Source organism: Notothenia rossii (genome assembly GCF_949606895.1).
Source record: "Notothenia rossii genome assembly, chromosome: 5".
Classification (NCBI taxonomy): Eukaryota; Metazoa; Chordata; class Actinopteri; order Perciformes; family Nototheniidae; genus Notothenia; species Notothenia rossii.
In genome coordinates, this window is record NC_136903.1 from 33,405,988 (window position 1) to 33,415,691 (window position 9,704).

General features: G+C 38.6%; 1 long non-coding RNA gene across 1 annotated transcript; it reads left to right on the plus strand.

Annotated features, from left to right (window-relative positions):
• The first annotated feature begins 443 nt into the window (after nt 1-443).
• On the plus strand, nt 444-9,114 carry LOC307040958. The gene is made up of 2 exons (XR_013808639.1): nt 444-1,814; nt 1,911-9,114. It is a non-coding gene; the product is annotated as an uncharacterized lncRNA (long non-coding RNA).
• Nucleotides 9,115-9,704: the final 590 nt, after the last annotated feature.

The window sequence follows — 9,704 nt, forward strand, 5'->3', positions numbered from 1 at the left end:
AGACTCCACAGATTCCACACATGTAATGTCATTACTGTAGGACTCCGAATTGCGGAGCTATCAGCCAGAAAAGAGAAAGCAAACAACATCCGGTTTCAAAATTTTTACAATAATTACGTCTTACCTTTTTTGATTTGTGATCAAAAGTTGTGTTCACCGGAATAAAAACGCCGCTCAAGGTTAATCCAATGTCTTTGTGTCACATATAATTTTTTACTGATAATTGTTAGAAATTAAAATCAATGTTTTAATGGGGAAATGTAGTTTAAACATGCCGTCAGTTTTAATGCTCTTTTATACTGAAAAACCAGAAATTCTTGTGCACAAGCAGTTAAGCTTTTATTCTGAAAATCCTTCATCTCCGGTTAGCATTTAGCATGTGGCTAATATACGATTTCCTGAAGAGGTGAATTTAGTAGCGAAATGATATAGAGTGGTGCAAACCAAAGCCTACTGATTTAACACTACAACTATAGATGTCGAGATACTACCATGCTGAATATTAAATGAAGGTACAGTTTATTTGAATACATTGTTTACAGACGAGAGTAGCATGTGACAACATCCGGAATGACCGGAAACCAAACGAGCCGAGAAGTATTGTTTAGAGTATTGATTACAGCGTTTAGAATGTGTTAAATGAAAAGTGATGAAAGAGAATATGAGGAGAAACGGTGTGTTAAGCATATATTGAATGTGAAAAGAACCTATCCTCTGTTTAAATGCAATAACGGACATTGGAGACGAGGCGAGCCGGCTGGCGGGGAGGAGCCAGCACACCATATATAAACCACCGGAGGAGAGATCCACTCGCTTGGCTTCCCTATCGAGGAGCGGATCACAGCTGTTTGTCTGACTGAACAATATTCTGTCTGTAACACTACCGCGCCTTTTTTAATTAAAGTACCCAATTGAACTTTCACAGAGACTCCATTTAGTCTCCTATTTTAAAGCTTCTCTCCTGGTCGGGAGAATAACGAACGCAGTTAACAATCTGGTGAGTTCCCTGACGTGATCTCGCTGACCGAGGAGAGAAAACCAACCGGCTGTTTTCTGGAGACGCTTGCAGCCATTCGACACACAAGAGCTCAAATCAATCGGTAAGAAGATGCCTGTTATGACAAAGATTCTTCACTAGTTAAACTAGGCAAAGTTAGATTTGTGTGTTTGATGGCAGCCGGCTGATCCTGAAAATAGCTGTGCATTTTAATGTTAAAACAACCCAAATTCATAAAATAATCACTCTAAAACCACGAGGCGTTGTTTTGTCACAAGCAGGGTGAGTTCACACTTTCTTTTGTTCCATTAACCCTGCATGCTATTAACCACGTGTGGGTGTTGAATTTTAAATATATAGTGTGTGGACATTTTACTTCGGATAGGTGCCTTGCTGCTTTCACATGGGTGTCTCTTGTTACGTTAATAGTTATTTAGCCTATGACGTAAGGGTATATAGCCCATTTAACGACTTTTTGTTAAGATCTGGAGACATAGCGAATCGGTTAAGGGCCGAAAAAGTGAAAAGTAGCGGGGCATAGTGAATCAGCTAAGGGCTAAGACCGAAGTCAGTGAAGAAAGTCCTTTTCAAGAAAGGCTTGGTTAAGGTCTAGGCCTTTATCAGTGGTTAAAACTGTTCTGTTTAAAAAAAGATATTGCGGGTGGGTTACGGTAATCGGAGTTACAGCAGCAGTGCAGTAATAAGACGACGGTCTATTATCAGTGGCTGATAGGTCTCCATATTAGTCCCAGTTTGGCGTGTCCAAATAGCAACAGTTAACCATAGTCGACTATAAAGTCAAATATTACGTGAACAGGTTTATAGCTAGTGCGTAAGGGTTCCTAACTTTAAGTGATGATATCAATAAGATAAAGCCCATAGTCGACTATAAAGTCAAATATTACGTGAACAGGTTTATAGCTAGTGCGTAAGGGTTCCTAACTTTAAGTGATGATATCAATAAGATAAAGCCCATTTTTTCATAGTAAACTAGATAGAAATGTGGTTATTTTAAACTAAGTGTTGTTTTGGCTTGTATTTCAGGGTTTATGATACCACACCAGTGGTTTACTTTGTTACTGTTCGTTTAAAGATCACCTAGCCATTGTTTAAACTCCCACCTGGGAGCCGCATGGACAAATCTCTTTGTCTACAGGTCAGAGTGCGAAATAATCGGGTGCCATCTTGTTTACACCCCACATGTGGAAAAACAAAGACAGGGCAATCGCCATTTCGTGAAATGCTAATTCAAAGCACTCCTTTCTTTGTTCTTATGCAGCTGGTTTCACTCCAATGAGGCATTTTCCTGACCTCCATCTTGTGAAGAACGAATAATACTTCTTGTCACAGTTGGAACTAGAAGGCTGAATCAATTTTTGGATATTAGAGAGAAGGATTGTTGTATTTCCAAAGATTTGAAGTATTGCTGCTGGCAAATGTGTTTTGGCGGTTTTTGAAATATTGCTGCTGGCAAATGTGTTTTGGCGGTTTTTGAAATATTCTTCTTTGCAAATGTGTTTTGGCGGTTATGTGTGTTATGTGTGTTTAACCATAGTGTAAATTCCTATTTTAAAGATATTTTTGAGGAAACTAAGTTTCTCCTTGTTAAAAACGAGTCAGTTTTGAAACAGCTATTCCCTAGTGGATTAAGCTGGAATTTAAAATAGCGCACTCTGGTGGTAGTACAGAATTATTACCCAAATTGCAGAAACACCATAACATTGTGAATTTGAACCAAATTCATATTTCAAAGTCAAAACTATACTGTACACTGTACAATTTTTATTTTTAACAATTTAAAATTTGCACAAATTTTTATTTTTTAAACAATTTAGAATTTGCAAAATTTTTATATTTTAATTTACTTTAATAATATAAAAAATAAAAAAAACCTGATTTAAAGTTAAGATCGGATGACATAGGATATTAAAATCAGGAACAAAGGTGCTAGTCGGAGGATTAGTGCTTCAATCCTTGATAAACTTCATAATTTCATTCGAATAAGAAGAGAACATGTCACTTAAAGACACTAAGTTGAGACCAGACGCAGAACCATGCACAACTGCAGTTATTAAGGAAAGGGTAAAAATCAGATCAGATGCTACAACAGTTCCAAATCTTAGAGGGAAGACATGGACCCAATATAAGAAACTGTTGGAACAGTGGCAAACGAGAGGACTGCTTCCAGCAGATAATCAGCCTGAACCAACGAAAGCCCATAGAAAAGCAGTAATTGACCATGAAAATGGAGAATACCTGCGAGAACAACAAGCATGGATCAAAGCCGGACAACCCTCTTGGTATGGACCTGAAAACATTGCTATGAACAGAGCTGAAAAAAGAAAAGCTATGGTTGCAAGTCTGGTATTCCATCTGGAAGATGCCAGCCAAGGATTGACAAACAGCTTACATGTGGTAGAACTCAGCAGAAGAGAGGAAGAATCCAACAGAGGAAAAGGAACTCAACAGAAGAATGGAAGAGCAGCTCAACAGAGGAATGGAAGAGAGACGAAAGGCAGTTGAAGCCCATAATGACATTATTGCCGAAAGACAAAGGGAGGTGTCCGATAGGGTCGCTTGTCTCAAACCAGTGAAGAAGTCAACAAGAACCCAGCTGAACTAGAGTGACTGTTAACGGGAGAACAGTGACGGAGCGACGGAGACTGGCCCAACATTTTCCAGCCAGTACATAAATGGACCCCGTCAGAAGACCGGGGCTGTGTTTAAAGGGGAACTTCACTTATTCTTAGCCAGAAGTGTAGTTTTTAATCAAACAATTATGTGATTTATGGAGTCAGATTACATTTTTCTCAAACACAATTTTATAATCGGTCTGAAGTATCTGTTTTAAGGCATGAGCCGCAGATTAAATAACATAACACTGATTGAGAGCTTGGATGAAGAAGTTGTAGGGTTTTTACAACAGTTTCAAGAATCAGTCTTTATTTATTTATTCTTGAGTAACTTTACTGATTTATAGTGTTGTGCGTAAGGCAATATCTCATTTGAGTGAGGGGCACCAGCCCTTCATGCAGGTCACTCTCTGTGAGAATAGTTCATATTTTCCCTCCAGTTTGGGGAAATATTATTTTATCATATGGTAGTTCAGCAGTGTCAACCAATCCTCTAATCCTAGAGTTATCGAGACGCATTAGCGACACCAGAGGTATTGTTTTTCGCAGCAACGATGATGCATAATACCATTACAAAAGCCATTATTGAAACAAGTAAACTATTAGAAGTGCTAATTGCTGATTTTTTTATAGTGAATATGCATTTATACCATCAGAAAACCATAAATCATACGATATTTTTGTACCCCTTGTGGGTACACGGAGAAGTTATATTTCTTTAATGCAACGTTATGGGTTTTACATGTCCTGTTCAGAATAGGGTAATCATTGCAATATTAATTGAGCATTTTATGCTCAAAGGAGGGAGTGTCATGATTATACAGATATGTTGATTTCAGTGACGTTGTAGTTAATAAATAATAACATGTAGTCAACAAGAGGTATGCCGAAGCTCGGGCCTTCTCCAAGGAGGGAGTGGTCCAGTTTTAGATATTAGACAAATAGAAGTGGATGAATATGTCAGAACTCTGAGTAATATTATGCAAGTTTTGTCTACACAGCAGGCTAGGAAAACTACAGAGATACCAGACGAGACACCAGAAGAGACTCCTGTTCGGCCAGGTGATTGGGTGAGGGTGAAAGTTCACAAAAGACAGTGGGCTGATCCCCGGTGGACGGAAGCGTGAAAGGTTGTAACAAACTTCACACGCGCTCCGGTTTAAAGGTAAAGAAAAATGAGCACATTGACACCACCTCACACATTGTCACCCTTCACTGGCAACTTCCAGAACATTATTGGGAGTTAGGACTGATTTGGCAGAGCTGGAACAAAACAATAAATAGAAATAAGATAAAGATAGAAACAGCTCAAAAGACAAATTGTCTATAGATTTTTATAGATTGTACATTAATGTGAAAACCTATTTTTTTTGTTTTACATCTGAAAAAGAGACCAATTTTTTGTATGTTATTTTTGGACTCGTTATTTAAATTCTGTAACGGACACAACCAGGGATAAAATAGAGATGATGACGAGAACAAAGCCAAACCAATTGAGGGGTCCCCTAGGGATAAGAGTCAGAATAGCATTGTTGATTGTGCTCATTACACTTGGCACCTTTCTGGTTGGAAGGGGAGTACAATATTATGTAAGACATGGATCCATTAGTTCACTCATAGAATGCCCACATCACTAACAAGACTCCAGCTGTGTTTCAGAGACTTTCACTTATCCCCAGAGCCAAAAGATCAGCTGAGCAACAAGAGGAGGAGTTAGAAATACTCGGTCCCAAACAAGAGGCGGTTATAATCAAGATGATTCACCCCCTTATATGCAGTTCTTGTATCAAATGATGAGATGGGTTTAAGTGATTGGGATATGTAAGTGATGGGGATTTACAGATTAGGGGAATCTCTAAATACACTGGATCCATGTTTTAGTCTGTACCAGAAACACCCCCTGTTAAGCTATGAACAACCGATCGGTGATCTGAGCACAATTATTGAAAATGATTGTTAGACACAGGCTACTAACCCAAAAGTACAGCTTTGTACGTACAAACTCTATGAACAAAATTTCCCAGCAGACAGTGGCGACATTGCAGATATGTCCAGTCACCAAAGTTACTTATGTTCTAAATAACAGTGAGATTTAAAGTGATGGAGAAAAATGGAGACGTTCCTTTATAGTGTGTGAAATATATGGTGCTTGAAGCATCTAGGTATTTAAATGTATGGAAGAAAGTGGTTTCCTGAAAGTTAATTGGAGTAAACATGTTACAGTGGGTGAAAACAATGTTTAGGGATATGGTACAATTATTAGAAAACATTAACTGGGCTTAGATGACATTTAACATCAAAGAAAGATAGTATGGTTAGGAAAATGGAGTGGGAAAGATTGGATTTATTTTACCTCAGTGTGTTAACTATAGATAATGCGTCCCGAGATCTCTCTCTCTATCTCTCCGCCTGTCAGAACGCTACGACCCCAACTTCCAAGCAGACAAAAGACCTCACCACGGAAGACTCCTCCTCCTCCATCGAACAGACAGAGAAGCAGAGCTGAACCAACAATGACAAGACTTTATCCTGAACCATCTCCACCTGAGGCATCCAGAACTACAGGTGACATAAAAAGGCACACTCTCATCGGTCCCCCACAGGACATGGAGTTCCAAGCTGAGCCACAAGATTTGGACACAAGAGCAGAGTGTGGGACATGAGAGCGGAATACGCCCTCCATGCAACAAAGTAGAGACTAAAGGAGGAGATGAAAAGCAAAGCAAATGGGACACTGAAAAGAGTTACAGCGGAAGGGTCCAAGCGCAGATGGACTGAGGAGAAGGTGGACGGAGGAGAGGAAAGAACGGAGGAGTTGGCCTGGTCCGGCAGAATGTGAGGGGGTCGTGGCTTGACAACCAGAGGGGGAGAGAAGGAAAACGGGAGTGAGTGAGTTTACACATAAACACACTTATTCACCAACGAGAAATACGTAAAGAAAAAGATTTATTAGCCATGAATTAATCAATTGGTGAATTTATAAAGAAAGAAAGAGGAAACTATTAAATAACCCTAAAAACACACTGAGGGTAGAACATATTATTCAATCTTTTCATCATATCAACAAATTATTCTTTAAGAGTTTTTTATTCATGTGTGAATTTGGGTAAGATTTAATTTGTTACAGTATAGACCTACAGTTTAAAGGGATGGTTTTAGTAACCACTCTATAAAAGCAGACAAATCTTTATTTGTATGGAAAATGTTAAAGGTAGAGCTAGTACCAAGCCAAAGATAGTATTCCAATCTAGAGTATTGATTTCTCCATTGTAGCATGGTTATTACCTCAGGAGGGAAGATTAAGGTGGAAATAACATTTGTTTTTCGTCCAAGATGTAGAGTTTTAAAATGACACTGGGCAAAGAGCGAAAGCAAAGTTTAATTTAAAAAAAAAACTAATGTAGTTGGGAGCAATACATGCGGGGCCTTGGAGCACTCATTGTGATGGTGCATATTTGTTACAACAAACATCGTTCAGGGAGAAGGGGTCGCTCAACCCACCCTGCAGATGTTTTAAATCTTACTTGCAGCTTCAGAGGGAGCGCACGGCACCAGAGTATGAGTTTTAAAAGACAAGCGCCACCAGCTCCTAAAGGTCATCCATTCACCAGATGACCTGACATTTAGAGATGTTATTTAAAGGAGAAACATATCTGCCATTAATGTAAATTCCTGAATTAAACTACAAACCATTAATGAAATGACTTCTGTTTTTGAAATCCTTGTTAAAGGAGGGAGTAATTATCACATGCTCGGGCACCCAAGGTTCCACACACTGTTAAAGGGGTTAGCATAGCTATTTAAGTAGACCAGAATTGAAAATAAATTAGTATAATGCGTTATTGACATTCCACTGCTTCTCACACCATTTCAGGGACTTTATCACTGCATTAGAACAGACCACCCAAAGGTAATGAGAAGGAACTTTTAAGTGATGAAACTCTACAACTGTTGTAAATGAGCAAAATCTTCTCCCAGAAATGACTGTCTAGAATGCCGTACCCCAGAGTAGAACGTACAACGGCCCCTTCTAGAGAACATATTACTTTCATACCTTAAATGGTATGAAAGGAGGGAGGGTACATTTCTCATGAGGAGACGGTTACAAATGCTAGCAGAACAAGACGACCCACCCCGTATACAGATGTGGATGACAATGATGAGTTAGTTTAAATGATATGGATGTTCGGAGATGAGATTGATCAATGAATGGCCAGCCGATGTGATTCTTTAAATGATATCATGTGAAGAAGTGAGCAAAATTAAAATGGAGTGAATCCATTTCAATTTACTTCATACTATTCCAAGATAGTATATTTTTAATATTTTTATTATTCCAATTAATTTTACACTATTCTAAGATAGTCCATTTTATTTGACTTTATTATTTTATACTATTCTAATATGGTAGATTTCATGTTGTATAAATCATTGCTATTCTAAAATGGTTTGTTTCTTTTCACTTTGTAAAAACAAGTGCCTTAACACTGAGCGTGGTATGAGAACGGTTTCTGTGAAAGGAGGGAGGAAGAAATGTTCTGATACCAAGCCATTGCTGCTATTTTGAAGAATGATATTGAATGTAAACACTAGAAGTTATGCACAAGGGAAAACTTTTATGTTTGAACACGGACAAGAATTTATTTTGTATTTTTGTAAAGCCGGCTGTAAAACCATTCCATTTGATTGTATGTTTGTTAATATGAGATATGTAATATGCAAAGTTCAGATGAAGAACTCATTGATTTCAGTATTATACACACCTTTTAGGTGTGTAAGGAGGGACTGTTAGAAATTAAAATCAATGTTTTAATGGGGAAATGTAGTTTAAACATGCCGTCAGTTTTAATGCTCTTTTATACTGAAAAACCAGAAATTCTTGTGCACAAGCAGTTAAGCTTTTATTCTGAAAATCCTTCATCTCCGGTTAGCATTTAGCATGTGGCTAATATACGATTTCCTGAAGAGGTGAATTTAGTAGCGAAATGATATAGAGTGGTGCAAACCGAAGCCTACTGATTTAACACTACAACTATAGATGTCGAGATACTACCATGCTGAATATTAAATGAAGGTACAGTTTATTTGAATACATTGTTTACAGACGAGAGTAGCATGTGACAACATCCGGAATGACCGGAAACCAAACGAGCCGAGAAGTATTGTTTAGAGTATTGATTACAGCGTTTAGAATGTGTTAAATGAAAAGTGATGAAAGAGAATATGAGGAGAAACGGTGTGTTAAGCATATATTGAATGTGAAAAGAACCTATCCTCTGTTTAAATGCAATAACGGACATTGGAGACGAGGCGAGCCGGCTGGCGGGGAGGAGCCAGCACACCATATATAAACCACCGGAGGAGAGATCCACTCGCTTGGCTTCCCTATCGAGGAGCGGATCACAGCTGTTTGTCTGACTGAACAATATTCTGTCTGTAACACTACCGCGCCTTTTTTAATTAAAGTACCCAATTGAACTTTCACAGAGACTCCATTTAGTCTCCTATTTTAAAGCTTCTCTCCTGGTCGGGAGAATAACGAACACAGTTAACATAATCCACCATCATATTTATGGCAATAAATACAGTTTTGCCGTCCAGGCTTGTACTTTCAGATGTGCTTTGTTTGCTTCTCTCTTACGTCCGCAATGGTAATTTTTACGTGGATTTGGGAACTGCCCCTCGATTCTATTGGACATTTTGGTTAACAAAAAGGTGTAAATCACCCAAATCGACCAATGGGTTCCAGAGATATGATTCTGCGTAAAGTATGAAGAATGCCAGCCGGCGTAAGCACTTTACGCAGCCGACTTCATTTATTGTTTACTACCGTAAGGAAGCAGGAATTGCAGGACCCAGAGTGCACGGAGCACAGAGCGGACAGCAGATAACGGAATTGCAGTTTTGTTGCTTATAGATTATCAGAACATTTCAAAGGGGACACAGCCACATTGGATATTAACCTATGGATTAACTACATCATCGTTGTTATCGTTTTAATGCCATTGAAGACCAGTTTAGACCAGACAAAGACAAAGGTAAGCCATGTTAGCGTTGTGTAGCTACCTAGCGCC